The following is a 23,770-nucleotide window of genomic DNA, read 5'->3' as shown; positions in this document are numbered from 1 at the left end:
TATTTTTATTTCAGCTTTTTTTTGCTTCCGTTGAGGCATTTATATATTCATAAGTTCCTACGATGTTTTTATGCTAGATGTGGCAACTCTAAAATATTTCAGTCCCTGCCTTCTCCCTTTACCCTGCGTGAAATAAGTGTGCCCTTACCACAACCAAATTTGACTTTGTTTAAAAGATGTTTTTTGTAAGTAGGACCAAAGGTTTTTAATTTTATTACCCCAGTCCTGCTTTATTTCAAAGTTTTTGAAAAAGTTTTTGCAAAATGCACATTCATGGCTTCTCACTAAAGAAAGTGTGGAACAAATATTGTTATATAATATTGATTTAAATGAATTATAAATACTACTTTACTTGTTTTTTTCTTTCATTTACGCACTTAAGCTTTGTTAGTATAGATTATCAAGGTGACACAAAATGAGCTACACTATATGTAAAGCAGAATGTATTATTATTCTGGATGGTAGCCTCAAACAGGTTATCCTTCGCGGCTGCCTCAAATTACTCAATTTTGCTATTGTCATGTAATTTGTGTGTGGAGTCATAAAATTATTTATTATTATTTTATATTTTTTTATGTTTTCACAGCATTTTTGCTGGTTTTAGGCGAGGTACGGGTATCACCAAGTACTCTCGTCTCTTTACTCTGTTTTGAAAAATTTTCTGACAATCCGGCAAGTATTTAAAATTGCTGCTTTTTGTATGGTAATAAACAAGTTTTTCGGCAGTCCAATAGTTTGAAGACCTTGATGGAGTGAATGAGGCACTACTCCTGTGGCGGAGATAATGATGGGTATTATGTGTACTTTATCTGATTTCCACAATCTCTTGATTTCATTTTTAAGTTCTTCATACTTTTCCATTTTGCTGGTGTAGGCTGTAGTGATATTATGCGAATTAGGTACGGTAATGTCTATCAAGTACGTTTCATTGTGAGTTTTATCTTGTACTACTAGATCAGGTCTATTGCTATGGACTGTTTTATCGGTAATAATTGAACGGTCATAATAAATCTTACAGTGGTCGTTTTCAAGGATGGTTTTAGGTGTGTACTTATAATAAGGAACTCCATTTTCTATGAGTTTATACTTCAGAGCTAATTTCTGGTGTATGATGTTGCATATTTGATTGTGACGGTGCAGGTAGTCTTTTTGAGATAAGTTAGTGCATCCACTTGTGATGTGCTGTATCGTCTCAGAGGCATTATCACATTTTCTGCATCTGTCATCCAATAAATTTGGGTTTTTAATTATATATTTTTCATAATTTTTTGTTTTCACCACCTGGTCTTGTATTGCGATCATAAATCCTTCTGTTTCTGGGAAGAGTTGCCCATGCCTGAGCCATGCGTGCGATGCATCTTTATCGATTTCAGGGGCCTCCAGGGCATGAGGGTGTCTTCCGTGAAGGGATTTAGCTTTCCATATTGACATTTTACTGTCTATAGTAACAGTGGTTTCACTAACTTGCATACTTTCGTCAGATAGGTTTAACGGTGTGTATTTATTGTCTGCGTCACAGATAGTTCTCAGGAGATCCGAGGTAGATTTCTTGCTGAAAAAATATTTCCGTAACTGAGAAAGTTGTGAGTTGTGCTGATTCTTGATGTCTACGATACCCCTTCCACCAAATTTTCTGGGCAACGTGCTCCTCTCTATATTTGAGCTTTTATGGAGCATATTTTTCTCCGTCATTTGGGATCGAATTTTTCTTTGTAGGTCGTCTAGATCTGTTTGTGACCATTTGATTATACCAAAGGAGTATGTCAGAAGAGGGATGGCAAAGGTATTAATTGAATTAGTGAGGTTTCTGCTGTTCAATTCCGTGCGAACAAGTTTCTTGATTCTATTTTGGAATTCAGTCGAAAGTTTTTATTATTATTATTATTGTTATTATTATTATTATTTGCAAAATAAGTTTATTTCATCTATAAATTTCTTTGATGCCACATATATTTCCAAATTCAAAAGCCGCGATGGGTAGATACCCGTTTCATTATTCCGATTCTTTACTCTTTCATTAATATATTTAAGTGTAAATAAGTCAAGACAAGCAAAGAGTAAAGTAATTAATATAAGTCACTGGAAGCGATGTGTCTAGTATGAAAGAATTACGAGGATATTTTGTCTGTATAAACCAACGCATAGAGTTGCACATCACGATATAATTTATTCCGTGGGCAGCAGTTCAAATGAATAGGTAGTTAATAGTGAAAGAACATCGATACATAGGGTCTTAAGAACAGTCGAATAAATTATTGGAGCTAATCATACAACTAATATAAAATAATAATCATATTTAAGCTCCTGTAACATATTTTAGCATGCTAGCACAATAAAGACATGCTTTGTAATGGAAGCAATGCGGTAAAATTTTAAAGCAAAAACATAAAAACTAGAAATGATCGTATTATTCTCGTTCAAGCGCGAGCACCACTTTATTCTTTCAGCTGGAAAGTACCTCCGAGAAGCGAGGGAGATTATCAGAAAAGAATGAATTGCAATGTTAACGCCACATAAAGTTCATTTCTCTCCCGGGTTAAAATTGCATGAGTGTAACATCTGGATATTACGAGAGAGAGAGAAAAAAACGGGAGAGAGTCGGGTTATGTGTATGAAAATTTCATCACTAAACCGATGGTGACAATGGAAACGACTTCCATTGCTACGGGTTAGAGGTTTAACGGTTTGAAGAAGCGGAGGCTGTAAAGGATTCCTTCAATGGGAGTAGGGTGGATGAGAAACGTAAGGAGAAGATATTTAGGGGACTGGTTTGTGGAGAGAGAGACTATCTTGACAGGGTTGAAAGAATATATCGGATGGAAAGTGGCAACGGTAAAAAAAACTCAAGTTCGTATAAGGCCAAGAAATTGAATAAATGAAGCCGACAGTCAATGTTTCAAAAATGTTATTTTAAAAACTGTTTCAATATATTTCGTACCATTATGAGTTCTTGAACTTTTAGTGAAACGGTTTCGCTGGTAATGTCGCCAGAATATCCAGGTTAGAATGGAAGTATGATGAAAAATGGTTCTGTGTCTATACGCCAAATTCGTCATCAGGCAAAACACAGGGCGGCGTAAGTGTTTACAGACATGCTTTATAAAATTTAAATCATTCATTATAATAATTATTTAAAAATTATTATTTTTTTTGCAAATGAATAACAATCCCTTTAAATGCTCTTAACGAAAAATATACATTGTATACGACAAATTCATACGCTCACCGGTTCGAAGGTGCTCGAAAATTATGACGCACCAGCAGAAGTATGTAATTCAGGCTTCAATTTTTAGAATTTTGCAATATTTATTTTGAGAATAACTTTCTGTTAGCCCACAAATATATATTGCATGCACCGACACGGGTATCAAAATCATAGTAGTAGCATTTTCATGAGATGACAATAAGTCTTGAGCACGTGTCGGTTGGTGAAATAAATTACTGTGGGCTAAAGCAGAGCCATTTTCTTCATGATTATCATATGCCAAACTGACTACCGACAACCCAGCGATGCATACAAGTAACGACCAATACTGCGGCTCAGGTGGTGTGTACTCATAAAATAAATAACACTCTTACAGAGTAAGACCAAATCACCAAAATCCTAGATTATTTTAAAGGATGAGATATAAATTTTTTTAATATTATAAGGTTAAGAAGAGGAAGAAGAGATTGCAAGAGAAGATGATACTTTAAAGGACCAAGAGTCTTGCATTTTTTCTTGATCGTCGGGGAAGGTGGTGGGGAGGGTGGGGGTCACAATCGGGATTACTACGTCACGGCTGTCGACCTCCCGTCCCCACCCTCTCACACCGCTTCTGCAGATAATTCGCTTTGACGACGGAGAGGCGAGCAGGCGTGCGGCTTTAGGAATTTTTCACGTCGTTGCTTCGCGGAGAGATAGGTGGAGGGCGCCGTTGCCCACTGGGGCGCGAGGAACTCTGGGAAAACGAGGCCATTGAGTGGGAGGAGGAGGGTGGACTGGGAAGGAAAGGTTAGAGAGAAGGTAGTTGGCGCCCTGGAATGAGCAAGTGGTATATTTTGCGAAGGTAACCCTCATTCCCTCTCCCAGTTTTCTTCTTCCACTGAAATTCTTCTCCTTCTTCTGCACTCGTCCGTCATGTAAACGCCCCAGACCCCAGCCTCCCTACCCTGCCCTCTTGCGCACCTTCCTTTTGCCACAACTAAACCAAACCTTACTCATGAAACCGTTTCAGGCTTTAGCTAGTGGAAATACGATATATATCCATGATAAAATATAAACTACAAATGGTAATTTCCATATTATAATATAACACTAACCTTGGTTTTGAGTTTCCAAGTTATTTTCATGGTGAAATGATATTTAAAAGAGGGTTCTTCAAACTTTTCAATGTAAGGGCCACATTACATATTTTTCACATTTATGCGGGCCGAAAAAATAAAAAATCAATTAGGTGTAATTTGATTTCATCAATAAATAAAACAATAAAAATGGGGAATTAAAAAAAATATTGGAAAAAATCTGGCCAAACCAAATAGATTCCTGCCCTTAGTTTCACACAGCAAAATTAGTAAGACGCATAATACTGTCGCATTGACTTCAAAATTTCATAAAAATCAGATTCCAGATTTGATGAGCAAATTGTAAGTATTGTTATTAAACACACATGGATTTGCTAGGAGAGCCGGATGAAATTATGTGATGGGCCGGATGTGTCCCACGGGCAATAGTTTGGAGACCCCAGGCATTGAATCACATAGAATTTTGAAACCGTGGTCGGTAACCGCTCAGCTTCCAGCCGCTCGTTTAGTTTACAGAAATCATCGTAGTATTGCAACGTTATTTTAAGAAGCGAATAACATTTATTTTTGGATTAAATAAAGTCTTTTTTCAACAAAATGTGAAATTTACCATGCATCACACGGAGGTATGTTTTTATTAGTTCATGCATTCCTATGGACGTGAAAAAAGAGTCGAGTATTCATTTTCTCACGCACTCAGAGATTGAATTTATTAGTTGGTATAGATAACACAGGCCAACAATGAAAAAACTTTTTTACTGAAAATACCTTATTCGTATGTTTTTAAAGTTGCTTAATCCAAATATGATGGTTTTAAAGTTGTATCACCTACTATTTATTCACATTTTACAGTTAAATTTATGAAATCAAGCAACATTTCTAGAATTTAACAGCTTTTTTATAGCTATAATAAAATTGAAAAAGTAGGTCTAATGAACGAAGATAATGGGAATTACTGTTGGTACTTCACCGAGAAGTTCAGCAAGCGATTCATCGCAGAAAACGCTACACAAGATGCTTCAAGGAAAAAAGGGAAAGAAAATGTAGATCAATTCCAGTTGACAAGTGAACCCTGTATTATCACGCTGTAGTAAATACAAACAATTTTATCACGATGTAGTGAACAGTAAGCACAAACAATTTTATGATGTAACACAGTGTTTCATTGATTTCCCTGTATACCGTATAGGGGTACCTACTACACTAAATATTAAATACATATTGCCAAGAAACTATGGGTGATACAAAAAACTAAGGCCAGGTTTGGATTCGGAACATCAAAATCTATAAAGATCACCCATTAAAATAAAAAAGTTTTCAAACAAATTTTTTTGTTGGCCTGTGAAATGGAGGTTAGAGCTCACCGCTACTACTAGTACGACAGTTACCATGTTATCCATGGCATAGTGGGATGTTACTTTTTCTGGGCCACTCCGCATTAGTTGAATCGAAGGCTTCATCCGGGCTTTGAACCTGCAACCCTTCCATAAGAAGACAAGCGCTATACAAACGGCCTATAACATTTTCTTTCATATCTCTACCTCGCCCCAAAAAGCTGCAGTTTCATTTTTCAAATCTGAGCTCTCATTAGCATTATCTCCGAAAATGTCTCCCTATTACCGTGACTAAACTATGCCTATCTATTACAGGACTTCATTTCATAGCAATTTCCTAACATCGCAGCGAATGATATCTCAAGCCGGGAGTTTACTTCAAAAAGAAAACTTACATGAGGGTTTTTATTCAGAATAACTACGTACATCGGGAAAGCTATCTGTGATGGTTCCAGGTGCAGAGATGCTAAAATATGATCGATAAAAGAGACTTTTGAGAAATCAGACGCATGATGTTAAGGCGAAAAAGAGAAGAAATTGGCCGTACACGATAAGATATTTTCACCTTCTTCCCAGAATTTGACATTTCAACGGTTTTAATATTCAAAATGTAAATATTAAAAACGTTTTCAGAGAAAACTGTTTTTCGAGATATGGGATAAGGGATACTAAGATATTGGAATATTGAGATAGATATTAAGGAATGTTTTCAGAAGAAATGACTTATTTATACTGCTCTCCGACTTAAAGGTTGATGTAAAATCCATGATCTTCTCTCAGTAAAAATAATTGATTACCCATTGAGTCGAAAGACCAAAAAGGTGAAAATGCAAATGATTGATAGGCCGAAGACAAGAAACAAAAGGCGTTATTTATCGTACAACGATGTAGCTATTGCGTGTGAAAAAATTTAAATCTCATAAAAATTCATAATTTGGCGATAGAATCAGAGAATTGTTGCTCTTATCACCTCATCATTAACACAATAACTCAATTAAACGACGCATTAACATACTTCCGTTCCCTACCAAAAGCAAATTTTACTATGCAAATTCGCAAAGATTTTAAAAGCAAAATCACAATTCACCATTAAAATATATTCATCAGATATAACGAGCAATTTAATAATTTAGATCATTTTATTTATATTCCGTAATCGGTTTCATAAGCTATAATATCATTTTTAAATGTAGTTCAGATATGGCTGAGCACAACCCCGATCAGCTTTGGAATAAAGGCACGTGAGTATAAATGAAAGGGAAAACACTGCCAAGTTACAATCCTCATTAAATAGAGGAGAATAAATCATTAAAGACGGAACCACGAAATATATATATTAGAATTTTTTACGTTGGAATTTAGAATTAAAAATAACATAAGGTTAATTGTGTTATTGTTTTAAAAGGAGGAGTACTGTAGATTTATAATCGCAACTAAGGTAGAATATACAAATAAATAAATCACTTCAGCTGAAAAAATTGAAAATGCCTTTAATTTAGCTCTGACATTGATTATAATGCACAAAGGGGACAAGGCAGATTCAAAGTCATTCAATATATGGTAAAATCAATAAGTGCAGTCACGAATAATTGTAATAACGATTCCAGAGGTGAATATTAAGGAGGCATGTAAGAGCTTCTGTCTTTCCAAGATCAAAAATGCTGAGGAAATCTTAAGGAGTTCTAATTCGTTGCAGAATAAGGATTTCATGCACAGAACTAGGTTATGGCTGACGACACAGCCCCGACAAAAGAGATCATCTCCCCTCCATTTGTCGCCATTGATCCCTACTTTGCCTCCAAGTGGAGAAGATAACCCCTGTGTTCGAGACGGCATGCATATGCTAAGCACTACACCTAATCCCCTTATCTGGGTTACTGAACGCAGGAGTAAAGCGCATGAGCGTCTTAAACTAATGTAATTAGGCCAACTGATGCAATGAAACTCTCAATTATCTTCTTCTTTCATCTAATTTAATGAATATGGCTTCTATTCCCTCAGTAATCAGGGCTCGTGGAATTGGGTTGAGATTAGTAGGTACGTAGTGTTTAGCAGTAGTTTGTAGGTGCAGAACTGGAAATTTTTCCATTCATATCTTCATATAGCTCTTACATAAGGAATTAAAAAGTTAAATATAAATAAAAATTAGTCGACTAGAAAAATGCGAATCAATGCAGCAAACTGTTGAAATTTATTATAATCAATCTGCATTTTGTTCCATTAAAACGAAGCAAATTAGTCAATGACAATGTTGGTAAAAGGTTTTCATTGAATCAATTTTGCAAAGAAAACAAAAATGGGTTACAGATAAGTGAGGCATAACGTTTGGACTATATTTAACTTGATGGTGATGCGTAGATGATAAGTTATACCAAGGTAGGAATAATGAGTTTATATTTACATTCAGCGACTAGGTATGAAGCTGAAATTGTGGACCACATTTGCTTTCAAGTGTGTGAATACTTGTATATTTTATCATACATACATAAATTATCTACGTAAGACAACCACATTAGACAATGGTAATAAATTATTTACATAATTAAGTCTAATTTCAGGAGTAACGCCTATTTTTCCAGCCAATGTTTATTTGAACTTCCGTAATAGCCAGATATTCCTTACTTACGACATTCCGTAAATTTAAGCCTTCTTCGATATTTTTAAATGAGGAGACCCAAATCGAGTAGACAGAAAAATATTTATGAAAGTCGTAGGATATCAAATCAGAGATAAACAGTCTATAAAGTTTTATATTCATTGAAATTCACGGAAAATATGTTTCCAATGACCACTCAACATGATTTCTAAATAAGAATTCACTCGGTTCTTCAACCTCAGGCATAGAAACAAAAACAGACTTCCACTTAATTCCGTGCCGCGATGCATACAAAAAAGATACATAATCATTTAAGTCTCACAACTCGCACGATACAATTGTGCTGACGATATCACAGGTGAGCCACTGGGCCAGACTACTCCGTAATCACCCATCTACTTCTTCCTACAAGTGATATTGTCTTTTGGGAGTATCCTATAACCGACGGAGTCTTCTGTTACGTCTCTCTCGTCTAGCCTTTGAATATATTCCCGCCTGAATTTAATCGTACCCTTTTTAATTTTTCTGCCCATATCGCCAATTCGACGTGCAGGTCTCCATTCAATACTCCAAACTATTAGTTTTATGATTTCCCTCTATTCTTCCTCATGACAAACAGCTAAATACTCATGCAAATAATTTCGTCAACTACTCTTGATTTCTTTTACCTGGATAACTCCCGTAAAAATATGACTCCCAATCCTGTTCTTATTTATTAAAGTTATAGCTTATCATATAATAATAATATTTTAATCTTAACTTAAAAAAGTACCTACACTAGATCAAGTAGTACAATTTCTTCTAATTTTAAGAAGCAATATAGGTGCACACAGCAGATATTCTGTGCTAGTGTTCGTATCATCTGATGTTAATAGGCAGTGGCTAGAGCTAGCAGACAATTTTCTTTCACGTCCTTCATTGATTCAAGACCAGTTTTCATTTTCACCACAGTGTGCTGAAAAAACTAACGAAGCTAACGGCAGTGTCAAGCGCAGATCACAAGGCCACGCAATGACCCTTAACAGCTTTCTGACGTCATCACTCTCCTTAGACAGATCAGCTTGTTGCCCTGTGTACCCCGTAGCACCCCCGTTTTAAATTAATGAAGATGGCTCTAATATTTCTACCTCAAGTTGCAGCCTCAAAAGAAAGTAACTTTCATTTTATTAAATCGTTTAGAAATTATTAGAAATCATCATGGAAGATATGGAGTATTAACTTGTCTTACGACGTGGTAAGAGTCTGTGGACTTTTATTCCGTCTTTGAATGTATTATGACAAATTCATCTCCTCGATTATGGCTGCTAAGGCAACCTGAAAAACAATTTCGGTGACTTAGACACCTACTTCACTGGGTTAAAGGGTATGCGCTTCTAATCTTCAATTCAGCCAGTTAACGATTCTACCGTAATTTGTTTACCCTCAGTTAAGACAGAGGTTTGAGGTTTATTCCTTCGTCAAATGAGTCGGTCAAAAGATTAGCTCTACCCGTCGCAGGTTTCTCCGGCTGAGCAAAAAAATATTTGAACGCTCGTGCAACGGCTGTCTCTCGGGTGAGATGAAAAATTGACCAATCAATTCAGGAATGCGACGTATTTGCACTTTCGTAAGGGGAGCAGAGAGAGGAAGGGGTGCAGAAGACACGGCAAAGGAGAGAGTGATTGCATTCGTATGGGAGGAAGGTTTGCCAACGCTGCTTCCGTCCATCAACCCTCATTCCCTATATCCAAAAAAGCCACCCTTTCTCGGACAGCACGCGGAACGCAATTTGAAATCGGGTTCGGCATTAAAAAAACGAAAGGCGCCAATGGAAAAAGAATTAACATCCCATTGGAGTTCTTCATTTGAGGAATCTCCCGGACAAAACCAAATCTTGGATTGGATAGTCTATCGATAATCTCTGCCACTGCCGGGATTTGAACACGGGCCCAAGGAGTACGAAGCCAAAACTTACAACTTATACACCGGAGTAAATTAATCCCCCATAATCGTAACATATTAATAGGAAAATGTAAGAAAAAGCCACAGAGAATAAATCATTCGCCGTGACCGTAAAAAAGCTATTTACATCGCAGTAAAAACCTGCGCAAGAACGTCTACATTCATTCCCAAGACCTAAGAGATGATAGGTACGTAGGTACGCGAAATATTAAAATAATACGATTTTGAGGTAGCACACGACTCGCATTTTATTTAAGAAATGGAGCCACTTCCCCTCTTTCAAAGGCTGACAAAAGAGTTGGACACGACGCCCATCAACACCATAAGGCGATTTTTTTCCGATCTCAGCCAGAGTGGTTAGTTAGCAGTTCGGGCGACCAGTTTTAAGTTATGCACTGCGCCGCCGAGGGCTCCTTATCGCCTTTTTCCCGCTCCGCTAGCTTCCCCGCCCGACACCCAGGGGGACAACCGTCGCCGCCGCCGTCATCCGTCGAATAGACCGGAACCACGCGGAAAGAGGGGGTGGGTTTTAGCGGGGAGGACACAGCAAAGGCAGGGCTTCTCCGACCCGCCAAGCCTCGAAGAACAGAAGGAGCAGACGTGGATTTATAGCCTTCAGCAGCGAGATTTATCAGTCGTTGTGTGAGTAACCATGGGTTTCGAGTGAGAGGGAGAAAAACAAATTTCACCGGGAGAGGAGCGGAGGCAAAGAGAAAAAGATAGGAGACGGAGAGGATATATGTATATTGGGTGGGTAAAACCGGGAGAGAGGAGGGATATATACTGTGAATGGAGGGGATAGGAGTGGGTGCTACAGTTTACCACCGAATGGCGCCACCAGTCCACATCGGGCGCTCACGTGAATGACTAATTGCCACCATTCGCTACTCGTTTCGCCGTTGTTTTTCCGTTTTTTTTCGTTCCCTTTCTCTCTGTACCCTCGCCGTGCCCGTTTGTGTGAGTGCTATGTTCTCCTTTATTCCCGTGTACGCGTGCGAATATGGATGGCGGAGAGAAAAGAACGGGTTGTGTCGGTGTTTGTACGAGAGCGCGCGGCCGTGTCGTGTTTTGTTTTATTTCAATTTCTCGGGAGTTTTTGAACATACGTCTCACGCGCTCCCTCCGCGTAATTGCGCAGACTGAGTGGCAGCAGATTAAAAAAATGTATGTATATAAAAATAGGGGGAACTAACATAACAAAGCGCAAAATGTGCCTTTTACGGAAATACCTCTCAAAAGTTCATTTTTTTTTGGAATTTTTGTTCTTCCCTCTAATTATTCAATCTTGACGGTCATTACTTTTCTGAACCATACTACCCTATTGTTTACAATAATGAGTTTTCAATAATGTTTTTTATTTAGAGTTAGTTAAATAGTTAAATAATTGTGCTTCACTCATGGTCACCGATGGAGAAACGCTGCGCATTTGTGCAAAGATTTTATATATTTTTCAAAAGTTAAGTGTCTTAATTTCTTCAATATTTACATTATAAAAAACAGAAAAGTTTTCAAAAGATCGATTGACTAATTTTATATTGTTAGCAAGAGGTTACTCATATGCACGTTTTGCTCTAAACACTATTTGCATTTCCTTGAATAAACCAATGAGTTTTATGATTAAATTCAGGAAATAAATTGCCCTGAATATAAGTAGCGTTTACGTAACACAATATTTTCTTTTATTATATTGAATAATTTCAGGACGCAAGGCTCACTTATGGCTGAATTGAAATATGGCATAAATTATAAAAGAGTTAATCCTTTCCCACAGTTTCAAATTAAAATACGCAATCATAAGTGATAGGAGGGCGTAATGATAAGTGAATGATATGTTAAATTCATTATTTTACATAATGGCGGCTAAAATTTTAAGAGAATCCCGTTTATTAATGTGAAAGAATGTTTTCCCTTGCTATTGAAAGGCTTGCGCATTACGCATGAGATGATAGAAAGTTATCAATAAGCATGACTGCTCTACCTTCCAAAATAGAAAATTTCAACGCACCATGAAAGGTATTTTTAAAAAGTCGTGAAAATCGTGAGTGATTAGCAACACAAAAATTACCTAGATATTACGACTGGAGCCGCCTTTTTTTTCAACTGGCCTAATATTTTCATTAACAACCGTTGAGCGACGTGAATTCGCGCTTCGATGGATGCCGATGTATCAAATCGATTTTCCACCAAAAATTTAATGGTTACGATAATTTTCCGATCGGTAGAACTCGGTTTAGAAGCGGCTGTGTCGAATGAACAACCTCGCTGAAAGGACGAGAGGCAAAATTAAAGGGAAAAGAAACAGATTTGAGAAAAATATTTATTTAATGTCGCGCTAACCTAGTAGCTAATGGCCATTACCTATAATTCATAAGTCATGAATTGTATGAGAAAAAAATTATTGGGGGTAGCAATCAAAATCATGTCGTTTCAAAGTCCCTCAATTTACTCCAGCTCGATCAGTTACTTAAATAATTCATGCACCCTTCCAAAAGAACTTAAAACGGTAAGTTGGTTGCATTGAGTGTAGCTATTAGCATTCGGTATGGACTATGGGGGGAAAAAGCATTCCAACAAAGTTTATATCGCCAAAATCGCTGGAACAGAAATATGGTTTCCTTTCTGACTGCGTATAACTTTCAGGAAAGAGGCGTGGGAGATTACAATATGTTTTTTTTCCAACGACCAAGGCTGTAACGGATTATAATCTGCTTGCTTGCCCCAACCGTTACTCTTACTACTCACCAGAATGAGTATGTATTTGATATCTTTCAAAACAAACTTCCAATTTAAATCTGGAGCCTTTCTTTTTCCCGCTATATTCCCTTCACCCTCCTTGTTTCCCTCATCTCTTGCCTTATTCATTCAAGTCCTGGAAATCACTCAAAGCCAATCCTCACTGCCAAACTCTCCTATTTATGAAAATTCGAATACAGTTCCATTCCTTAGACGCAATCTGGGAAGCAGCGATGGCGAAGAGCTGCTTCAAACAGAGGCGGTCTGAGGTGATTGGAAGCGCTCTACTCGACCCCCCTCCCCTTATCAGGGAATGTGGGGATTTTCACCCAGAAAATTTTAGGAAACTGCACGCCCGGAAATGGTTTTTTGACGCTACCCTGGCTCTTATAAACTATATAAAAGTTAAAAAATAGCAATATTATGAGAAAAAAATCCATGAAAGTGACAGCTAATAAAATTTATTAATTCATTTTGGTGCCATTATAATTTCAGTGAATTTTTTCCTGGAAACTAAAATGAAATATAAAAACATCTAAATATGTAACCTTCTAGAATATCCCTTTCGGGAATCATCAGGCTCTCTTTTATCTTCCAACATCTTTAATCAATATAGTTTTTATATAATCTTTTTACACTGAGTTGTTGTAAATAAAGTCTCTAATGAAAACGTAGAATTTTAAGGCGCAAAAATCATTTGGTTCAAGTAATCTGCGTACTTTTCATGACAAATTTCATACACGTTTCACGATAGACGTGACCGTTGTGTGACCTTCCTAACCTTGGGGTTCTCAGCAATTGCCAGCCAGCCGACCTGGTCAGACTACCTCTGATTTCAAACACTAAATTGGATCAGGAATTACTCTAAGTATGGAAAAAAAGTATCACCAAAGTAGAGTTTATTTATTAAGCCACGAATTTTAAAATAACCAGGCTACGACAGTTAAGTAAAAAGCTAAAAACATTAAGCATATAATATTTTTCTTGCATGCAGCCTTAACAAGTTTTTAGGTAACTTTTCTACTTGAAAGTATATGTATCCCATTAAAATATATTTGTACAGGGTGTCAGTAATTGTTTCCCAATAAAAGTGTAGAATTCTCAAAATATATCGTAAATTGAATATTATTAGGAAACTTTTCCATCATTTCCGGAAAAAGAAGGAAACCCGCCAAAACAAAAAAACCAAGTATTAATGATTAGGAATCGTACTTTTTTCAGTTTAGTATTAATCGTAGAAATCCTTTTGCTAAAGAGTTGCAGTTTTGATATGTTGCCTGAGCAATATGCAAATGCATCATAACAAGCAAATAAATTCTGAAATATTTCCGACTTATTGCAGGACCAAGCTCTATTTGGGTATTCAACATGATAAATCTTCATCCGTAGCTAGCGCTTTGGAGAGCGATTTTGAAGAGAGATTTATTTACATTGAAGCTCGTGTCATTAACAAAAACTTTTCTATATTTAGAGCTATTAAAGTCAAATTTACTTTTGAATGTAACGCATCAAGCTTTAGCCAAAGAAATTTCTCTGTCTGCTATTCGATACATCGATTTGTTACCTTGTTTTAACCATCACCCTTCATCTTCATAACTTTCCATCGTAGCTCTTCAGGCAGTGGTACACGATGTTTATATTTAAATTTATTTTCCGCGATATTGCAGCTACCATTTACATTTTTCATTTTACTTAGCTAACTACTTCTCTCTTTTCTGGATTCCGGTAAATCAAGGAAAAGACGGATATCCTACTCATTACTTGGAAAAAGTGTCCTGTCAATAAGCTTGCCAGTCCTCATAGTAGATAAAAGTGCCTTTAAATTTACTTCGCACATTTAAGTACATAACCATCCTCATCTTCTCGTTGACTGTCATATTTCTCTCCGAAGACTTCTTAATAACTTCGTAAGGTATTATGAAGAGAAGTTTCATTGGGTATTGCTTTTTAGCTAAGATAGATGAAGGAAAATTGAAAGAGTCTTCCGGTGAGTACATGATGCCATCTCATGCGCCTGCATTATGTGAAATGTGAGCCATCGTAAAGCGTACTCAGGACGAAAGGACTCACAGTAATCCGTATCGTATTTGTACCACACAAAAAATAGAAAATTTTCCCCCGAGCTTCAATTTCCCTCATCGTAAAAAGAATAAAAACCTTCGGCAAGGGAAACCCATTTTTCCTCTTCTCGATAGTTGAGGCACAAATATTTTTGGGATGATTTTTCCCCTGTAGCGCATTTCAAGTTGCTCCTCAGTGTTGTATTTAGTTGCAGATATTTTGTAAATCTGTTAAGCCATATGGGAACAACCGCTAAGAAATATTATATTCGATAATTTTTTTTGTAAATTTACTGTAAAATAAAATGTAATTTCCCATATACAATTCTAAATAGATGACCGATTTTGTACCATAGAATCTATAAGCACACTTTATCATATTTGGCTTTCTGCATCGACGTGTATTTAAAATAGAAGTCTCAAAAATAGCTAAATAAAAGTGCATAATTACATTTTAATAACCAATATAATACTTTAAAACATCGGATAATAACATTTTATTCAATAATAAATTCAAAAAATGAGTTTATCAAGTAAAATATTTACAAGCAACAGTTCTTTCGTGGATTGACAAATAAATAGAAATGCGTCCAAATGCACTATGATAGAATATTATTCCAAAAATATTTGTCGCAGCTCTATTGCACAGAGAAAAATTAGGTTTCCCTTAATTTAGGGGGTGAGTACGCTTTTTCCGATGAAAGAAAGTGGAGCATAGCATACATTCTCTTGGAAAGCCTCCACCACATGAAACTAAGTACCTGAACACATTCTGTTCAACAATTCATCCGCATCATTCTTTTAAAGGAATCTAAATACAAATTCATTAAACTCGAGAAACCCTGGGTCTCATTCTTATCGCTTAACAAGAGTCAATCACATTCGTTCTCCCCACCCTCCCATACTTGTAATCTCTCAACCCTGAACCTCTCGACCAGCCCATAATCCGCTCTCCTAACCCGCATAACTCCGTCTGGATTTGTTCCGATGGCGTCTGCAAAATCATTTCCACGGAATCCTTAACGACCACAACGTTTCAAGAGACTTCTTCTGAGCTCCGCTATCAGGATTCAATCAACTGCAAAATTTTACCATTGAGAGGGTACTCTTCATAATGCAAATTATCTTTTTCTACCAGGATGGATATTAGTTAGTGAAATACGGTATTGACTAAACTAAAATTACTAAGATTACAGAGATGATCAAAAAATAAATGGCGGGTTTAACAAACCCCCTTTTCAAATACGTTTTTTTCTTAAGCTGGGAGCCTCTTGAGGCTCGGAGGCTTCGTGCTAAGATAAGAATTAATTAACACTGAAAAATAGGTTTCTTTCATAGTGAATCGTAGAATACCATGTTAGGTTTTTGACGGAGTTAGGCAGGGAATCGTTAGACGCTCGGAGGCTGTGTGTAAGGATTAGTTTGTTTTTAACAATGAAGAACAGATTTATTTCATAGTGAATCAGTGAACATCGTGTCAGATCTGGAATATATTTACAGACCAAATAAAATAAAAATTATAATAGAAGAGATATTTTTCCAAACGAATATGTATGGGAATCTGTTTTCCCCCGAGCAAGAAAGGACTTCAATAAATGCCTGGTGGAACTCAGGCAATCAAGTTTCCCTCATCAAGAACCTTACATTGTATTCTCGCACAGATCAACGGTTGTTGTCCTAAATCCACCAACCACACTCTAATTAAAGCGGCTTACAGGCTAACATGTGTGTAAAGATGTTAAGTATGGTCAGGAACGACGTCGCCTCCGTCCCTTCATTTGAATAGTTTTAGGGATTGCCACATCAATTCTGAAATATGATTGAATAACTTCGGCATAGAATACATTTCCCCTATTCAACATATTACAGCGACAAATTCTCCTTGCAGCAATTTCCTACCTAGAGTCGTGCGCAGATTGCTTCCTATTTCCTTGTTCGCGCAGGAAAATATTTTTCCTATGCTCAATCAAATTGGGTGACACAGGGTAGAGGCATTTTTTTCATTCATGTAAATACTTTCTAAAGCAACATTCTGTCACTCACTTAATTTAAATATTTGTACTAATTCAAGGAAATGAAAAATACCTTAAATGTTTTTATAATGTTACCTTTTTCTTTGCATAACATCTATCAATAGTGTCAGTAAACTAATATAATCTAAATTCATCAGTTTCGCTCGGTATCATTACAATATTACCGAGATCAATTCGGCTACATTTTAACTACGCTTAAAAATCAATTTAGTCCGTTTATAGCATGGCTTTAATTCAATATTTTGCCGATATGATGGAAAAATCAAATGAAGTAGGTAATGATATAGCAGAATCCACCGCAAAGGCCATTCATGTGTCTCGATTCCCAAATCTTAAGGCAAAAATCGATTTTTTTCCGAATGCAATAATCGACGAAGACAATATCCAGGAAATAAGGGAAGACAATATGGTCAAAACAATCGATTGTTGATTCCCCGTCTGTTATCTCGACTCTTCGGCAGTTCTTTTCCGTCTTGCCCGCAATCCGGAAAACCACTCTAGATTCAAACTCGGTACACAGCGAGCGAGCTCCGCGGTTAATTTGGAATTCAGCCACCGTATTCCTTCACTTCCTCGTCCGCTACAGCCGCTCCTCTCCCAAAACCCTCGCCTATGCAAATCTGATAGACGGTAATCTCGCAGAAACAGACGACTTCCCGCGTCGTGATCGCCCGCCTCATGACCTATACCACAAGGGCGCAAAGTTTATGCCCTCCGAGTATAGATGTCTCCCGTGTCAGCGAGCGAAACGGCGGGAAAAAGTACTGGAGGCGCGACGAAGATTCTGGGAGTCGCTTAAATGGCCGGTGAGCGGGAAAGAATACGTCATTTTTTTGCCCGCAAAGTTGTGTGATGACCTCCTAAGGATCGGAATACAAAGGGCATCTAATTCCATTTCCTACAAGTTGAACCAGTGCAGATCCCTTAACCCAAGGAATATCCGAGGTCTTTCATCGAAGATGGAATACCTTACAAATATTCGAGACACGTATCCCCGAGGAGAATCCAGCTCCTCGTTGTCCTTTTTAACCGTCCATATCCCTCTGCCCGTGCTCCAAGTCCCTTCTCCTCTTGAGGTAACCCTTCTTCGCTTCAGTCTCCTTCGAATTGAGAGTGAAGAGCTAAGGGATTGGGCAGCCGGAGTCTCAATCTCTCCTGATTACAACCACTCCCACCGCTAACTCCTACAGATTTGTCGATTCAATAGTCGTCTCCAAGTAGATTTTACCCCTTTATGCCATAAATGTCCTCCTCAGCAGAAGAAGAAAGATTTCTAGATAATAATTTTTATATATGTCCGTCCCGAAAAGGACGCGAGCAAGCATCAAGTACAGAACTCTCTGTCCAATAAATAAATACTTAGCTTTAACAATTTTGTTAAAAGCTCCTCGCATATGATTGATCAAAGAAGCGACTAGCTGTACTCTTTCTTTGACACGGCTCCAAGACCAAACAGCCTTCAGTTACCACGCTACGTGTTAATCCTACGTTAGTCGCATGACGTCTTTTTGACAACAGGAAGTTTTCTTTTTTTTCTCCACTTCAAGTTTTTATACTTGGACAGTTGAAATTCCGTATATCTTATTATATTATGATATTGATATATTTGCTGACGCGTTTTTATATCTTGAAACTACAGCGAGTTTAAAAAAAATCATTTTTTCATTCTTGGCGTATGATGGACGGTTCGCGACCATTTTTGGAACACAATTTTACATATTAACTATACTAAAAATGATTAGAGCGAGCACATTTTTTACTTTTTACTGTCATAAATTTATAAGTTGCTGATAAGAAAAATTAATATTTCTCTTTCCTCTTCAACTATTAACAATTCATGAGTCCTTAAATAACACGATTATTTAAAAAATTTGGACTCCTATTCTTTTAAGAGCAACATAAAATTGGTATGCTCCTCGCCAGTATTAAAAACATTAAAATTCAACTCTTTTGAACCATCTTTTGCTCCCAAACATCTTTTATAAACGTGTTTCTCAGGGCAAATTGTCCTCAGGTAGCCAACCGAGTGAGGCTTTCCAATGATAAGCGACAACTCAAAGCCCGCTCTTGCAAAGTAAATGCGATTCTATTAAAATATAAAAACATTATATTCAAGCAAACGATTCGATTCCATACACTTCAAAAAACTTAATTCCACATTCAAACGTTAGGAAATTGATTTTAGTTTAACACCGGTACGTCTAAAAAATGTTTTTCTCATGGCGAAAGTGGACGTGTTTCCATATCAGTCCCTCTATTTTCAGCCCAACAAAAGAAGGGTTTTGTCAGTTCCCAGCATCAATTTATCTTTCAACCCCACAACCTCTCCTACACTGAGATTTTCAGTAGCCAAACCATTGGTGAGTCATTTGCAAGTCCAAGAAATAAAATTTCTATACCCACTTCCATCTCCTATCACGAGCTGAGCATTGTACTTATCAAAATCTCAAAAATTCTCTCAAAATATCAGCGAGAGAGTGCTTCTGTCTCACTTCCCCTTTCATCATATAGCCACAAGAGTGGTTTCAACAATTATCCCATCACTAGCGTTTTCTTCTTCAACAGTATACCAAAATTACAAATATCCAAACTATGGCGACCAATAAGAAAATTTCAAGAAATAATGCAATATCATTTACATGCTAACCAAAAAAATCCCTAAATATTCTGCGAACCCATAAGCATCCTAGTGTTACTGATTCCACGTAGTGGTCATTTATGCAAAGAAGTTCTCAGAAATTAGGATAGTATGTTCCCTGCTGATTCCTTCCTTCTTGCTCCTCACTCGCTGCTCTTCTAGTGGTCCGAAGACCCAACAACGCTGTAGAATATCTGCCGAGAACACCGCGGTCTTTCTCGTCCCTTCCCTTCTTACTCATGCTCCATGCGATTTCAAACACCCGTCTCTCACTCTCATCCCTATGGTGCTCACCTGGAACGTTTATATTCATAGATGAAATTCCTTTTTCAGAGTTTTCAATTCCAATTCATTTCATAGATTTTCAATCCTCTACTAGTGGGCATCATTTTTATAAATTTATTCTAAGGCGAGTTTTTATAGCACTTGTAGAGATTTGGATATGGCTTTCGTCAACATCTCCCAGCAGAACTCCAAAAGTAGAGAATAAAAATCTTTTTTGACCGACTATAGAAATTTCAACTTTCCGAAAAGCGGAATGGAGCAGTCAACTTGATACTCATCATGGACACCCGAAGGCAAAACAGCAACTGCTAAAAACCAATAGATGTTAACCAAATGCACCTTACAGACGATGTTGTAACTAAGTAACCACACGTTGAGAGATAAAAGGCATGCATTTACTAAGAAACTTGACTTCCAAAAAAAGAGTCCTAAGAATTGACACTACAAGATTTTACACTTTCCCGGCGAACAATATGTATAAACTCTTCCGGGGATTCCACGCGGGTAAGATTTTGTAAGAGTGCTGACGTAATGGCGATGGGTAACGAGTCGGTACCCGAAACATCGCGACGTTTCGGGGACCGACTCGTTACCCCTTACCACGGCTACTCTAACGTCGGCGCTCTTACAAAATCTTACCCGTGTGGAATCCCGAGAAGAGTTTATAGAAATTGAAACTGCGTTTTTCGCGGAGCAAATAAGATTTTGAGGTTAAAAATTATGCGCGAATATGATAGTTAGAATGAAAGTGGGAGTAATGCGAAAGTACGTTAAGGTGAGTATGTAAAAACAGAGTTATAATATGGATATAATGCTCAATCCATAAAAGTGATCTTCAAACACAGAGATTCATCATTTCACTCAGTAATATTGCAATATTTTATAGAAATGTGATTTTTAATCGGGGGATACACCCCGATATGACATTTTATCGTGATACACTCCATCGGATCCGATTGTGGCCCACAATGTTCATATTTAACAATTATCAAATTCTGATATTGAATTCTATCTCTCCATCAGACCTACATCACCCTTCCCTACCGTGATTAGCAAATCACCAGGGCGAGAAAACTGCGGATGAAGAAAGCAGCTTGAATATACCACGGTGGAGAAAAGTCAGAGAGTTTGGGAGGTGAGGGTGAGAGGGGAAGGAAAGGGTTGGAGCGGCAAAAAGAGAAACAGTTTCGAGCCGAGGAAAGTCGAGATGCGAGGAGAGAAAAAAAAGGACAACGTTTCAATCCACTCTTTTCTTATTTTTTAATTCTCCACTTGCGAGAGAGAACGAGAGAGAAGGACTGAAGTGTCGTCGGGGAAAATTTTCGCTGAAATAAATACGGAAGTGGTGAAAAAGGGACAAAGGACAGAAATTTAATGCGCTGAATAATCCTCCGGCAGTCGGAGACTGGGGAGGTTGAGAGGGAGGCTTTTTCTGCGAAAAAAAAAGAGCATGAAGAGTTAGTTAAGGGTTCCTGTGGCGAGGGTGACTCTGGAAATCGGCGGAGGGGAGGCAAGAGCAGGTGAAAGGCGCGGTAGTCACCCACGCGGCTCTGCAAACGGGAGGGCAAAGTCGAGGAATGAGGAAAAGGTTTTTATTTTTCGAGGCAGCGTGGAAGTTAGGAGAGCTTTATAGGAGATGAGGGTTAAGATTGGAGTGCGGGAGTTAGGCGGTTCGGGTTACGAAAATATATTTCGAGAGGGCGGATGAAACGTGTCTCATTGAGGCAAAAACGGAACGCTTTGAAGGTGGCAAACAAGGCGTGGCAAAGCGATGAAAAGAGTATAGGCAAAAAATGAATGCTGGGAGTGGCACGGGTTTGGTGTAATGCTATCTCATGAGAAATTTTGGGAAATGATTGAACCGACTACTTTCATGATTAGAATAGAAACAGTTTATTTAGAATGGTAAAACATTTGAATAACAGGTTATAGACAGGACAAGGTATAAAGGATCTAAAAGAGAAGAAATACGTCGCTGTAAAACGGTTATCGGATAGGGAGAAATGGATAGCTGCGCCAAACCAATCTAAGGATTGTTAAGTCACGATGATGATGATGATGAAAACATTAAAAATCGGGACAGCTAAAAAAAATTATGTTCAACAAAACTACAGTCAAATGAAATGGATTATACGACTAACCCGTGTGAAGACTTTAAAATAGCCATTTTTGTTATAAATATCCATTATAAACCAATATTGCTTCCACGCACCATTAAAAAAAGTATATATTTTCAGCTCTTCATAAGAAATATCTAAACAACGTATTATTTTGTGGTGTCAAATTTAATGATGAAATATTTTGCTGCCACAATATTTATGATTGAGTGCAATATTTTAGATTTTTCAAAATGAGAAATATTAAATTTTTTCCCCAGAAGCAGCTCTGGGTTGGAAAGGGTTTAAGTCTTGACGCGGTGTATCCCCAAAATCCATCAATATGACAAGCATGGACCGCGAAAGTTTTAATAACTTTTATAAAACTACAATTGTTTTACTGCTATAACTAGAGCTTCACCAACGCACCAGGCAATATAACGTTCCAGGGTTGGCACTCCCAGACGATTTTTCTACCCACAGTCACGATGGAGATTTCTGCATTAGGAGTAGGTATTTTTTAACCTGGGGTATGGGTTTACAGTTCCATCCATAAAATATGTAATCTTTGGCAACAGTCATAATATTAGCAATGAAAAGCACTTTGTTACATTAAAAAACCAATAATAATGATAGTTTCTGGCATAAGTTGCAATGAATCAAAATAGAGGTAGCTGAAGTTCCTCTCCACGGATTTTTCTAAATTATTTCTCTCCAATTCTGTAGAATATCCTATTTCTCAAATTTTCCCGGAACGTGCGACCGGTAGCGTTTGAAAATATACTTTCGAAATAAAGGTATGTAGGAAAGGGTTGTAAAAGAAGAAGGGAAGTGACGTGAAAAAAGTGTGACGGGGTGGCATGAGACGGTTAAAAGGATAGTGTGATGCCGCATGGTTTAATATTTCAAAGACCATCGTGTGGCTAACGAGACGAGAAACGCCCCGAGGACCCGATGTGAAGGAAAGAGGCGGAGACTGTGCGCGCTAAGCATTATTATTTTTTCCATTATTCAGCATATTGTGAATTACAAAGGATTTTTAACTTCATCTTAACGCCAATCGCCGCGTGACGCTCAAGACCCTATTGTCACAGTCATTTAATGCTCTCAAAATGAAAATAGGGGACATACGGAAAAGTATTTGGAGAGGCTAATAGAAGAAAAGCAGATTTTCCTTCAAATCCAGGTTAGTATTTCAAACACCAATGTTTTCGTCGTACGAAATAAATTCAATATTAAAATGTTGCGATTTATTTCTTAGTGAAGAACAGCAAAAGAGTAATAATTTTGTATTCAAAATCACCAAAGTAATGCTTTCACGGTACCTCAAATGTTGAATTTCAAATTAATCTGAAATACTCTTGGAATAATTCCGGAGCCGGAATTCTGAAAATATAAATTTATGGAAAAATCTTGAAAAGATGAAAATTTCATAATTAAAGAAGAAAATTTAGCCAACAGCCCAATTCATACGGCGTTTCAGCGTTAATTTTAATTTTTCAATCCTACACATGGATTTCGAAAAGGAAAATTTTACCAATCAAGCGATAAATATTTTTAAATAATGGTAAATATGGATATGTTTTGGATACATCAACAATGCAATTCGGGAAATTATATGGGTACATAGCAAGTTAAAAAATCCAAAATTTTAGACATTGTTATTATAATTTATAAATTTGATCAAATTATTTCCGAAATTCGTAAAAAATATACTAAAAGTTGTACAATTCAAGTTGCTGCTAATAGTCGCTGACCAACACTTAAATA

This window comes from Ischnura elegans, chromosome 7 (genome assembly GCF_921293095.1).
Source record: "Ischnura elegans chromosome 7, ioIscEleg1.1, whole genome shotgun sequence".
NCBI classification, from domain to species: Eukaryota; Metazoa; Arthropoda; class Insecta; order Odonata; family Coenagrionidae; genus Ischnura; species Ischnura elegans.
The sequence above is the reverse complement of the archived record's forward strand: the minus strand, read 5'-3'. Positions refer to the sequence as shown.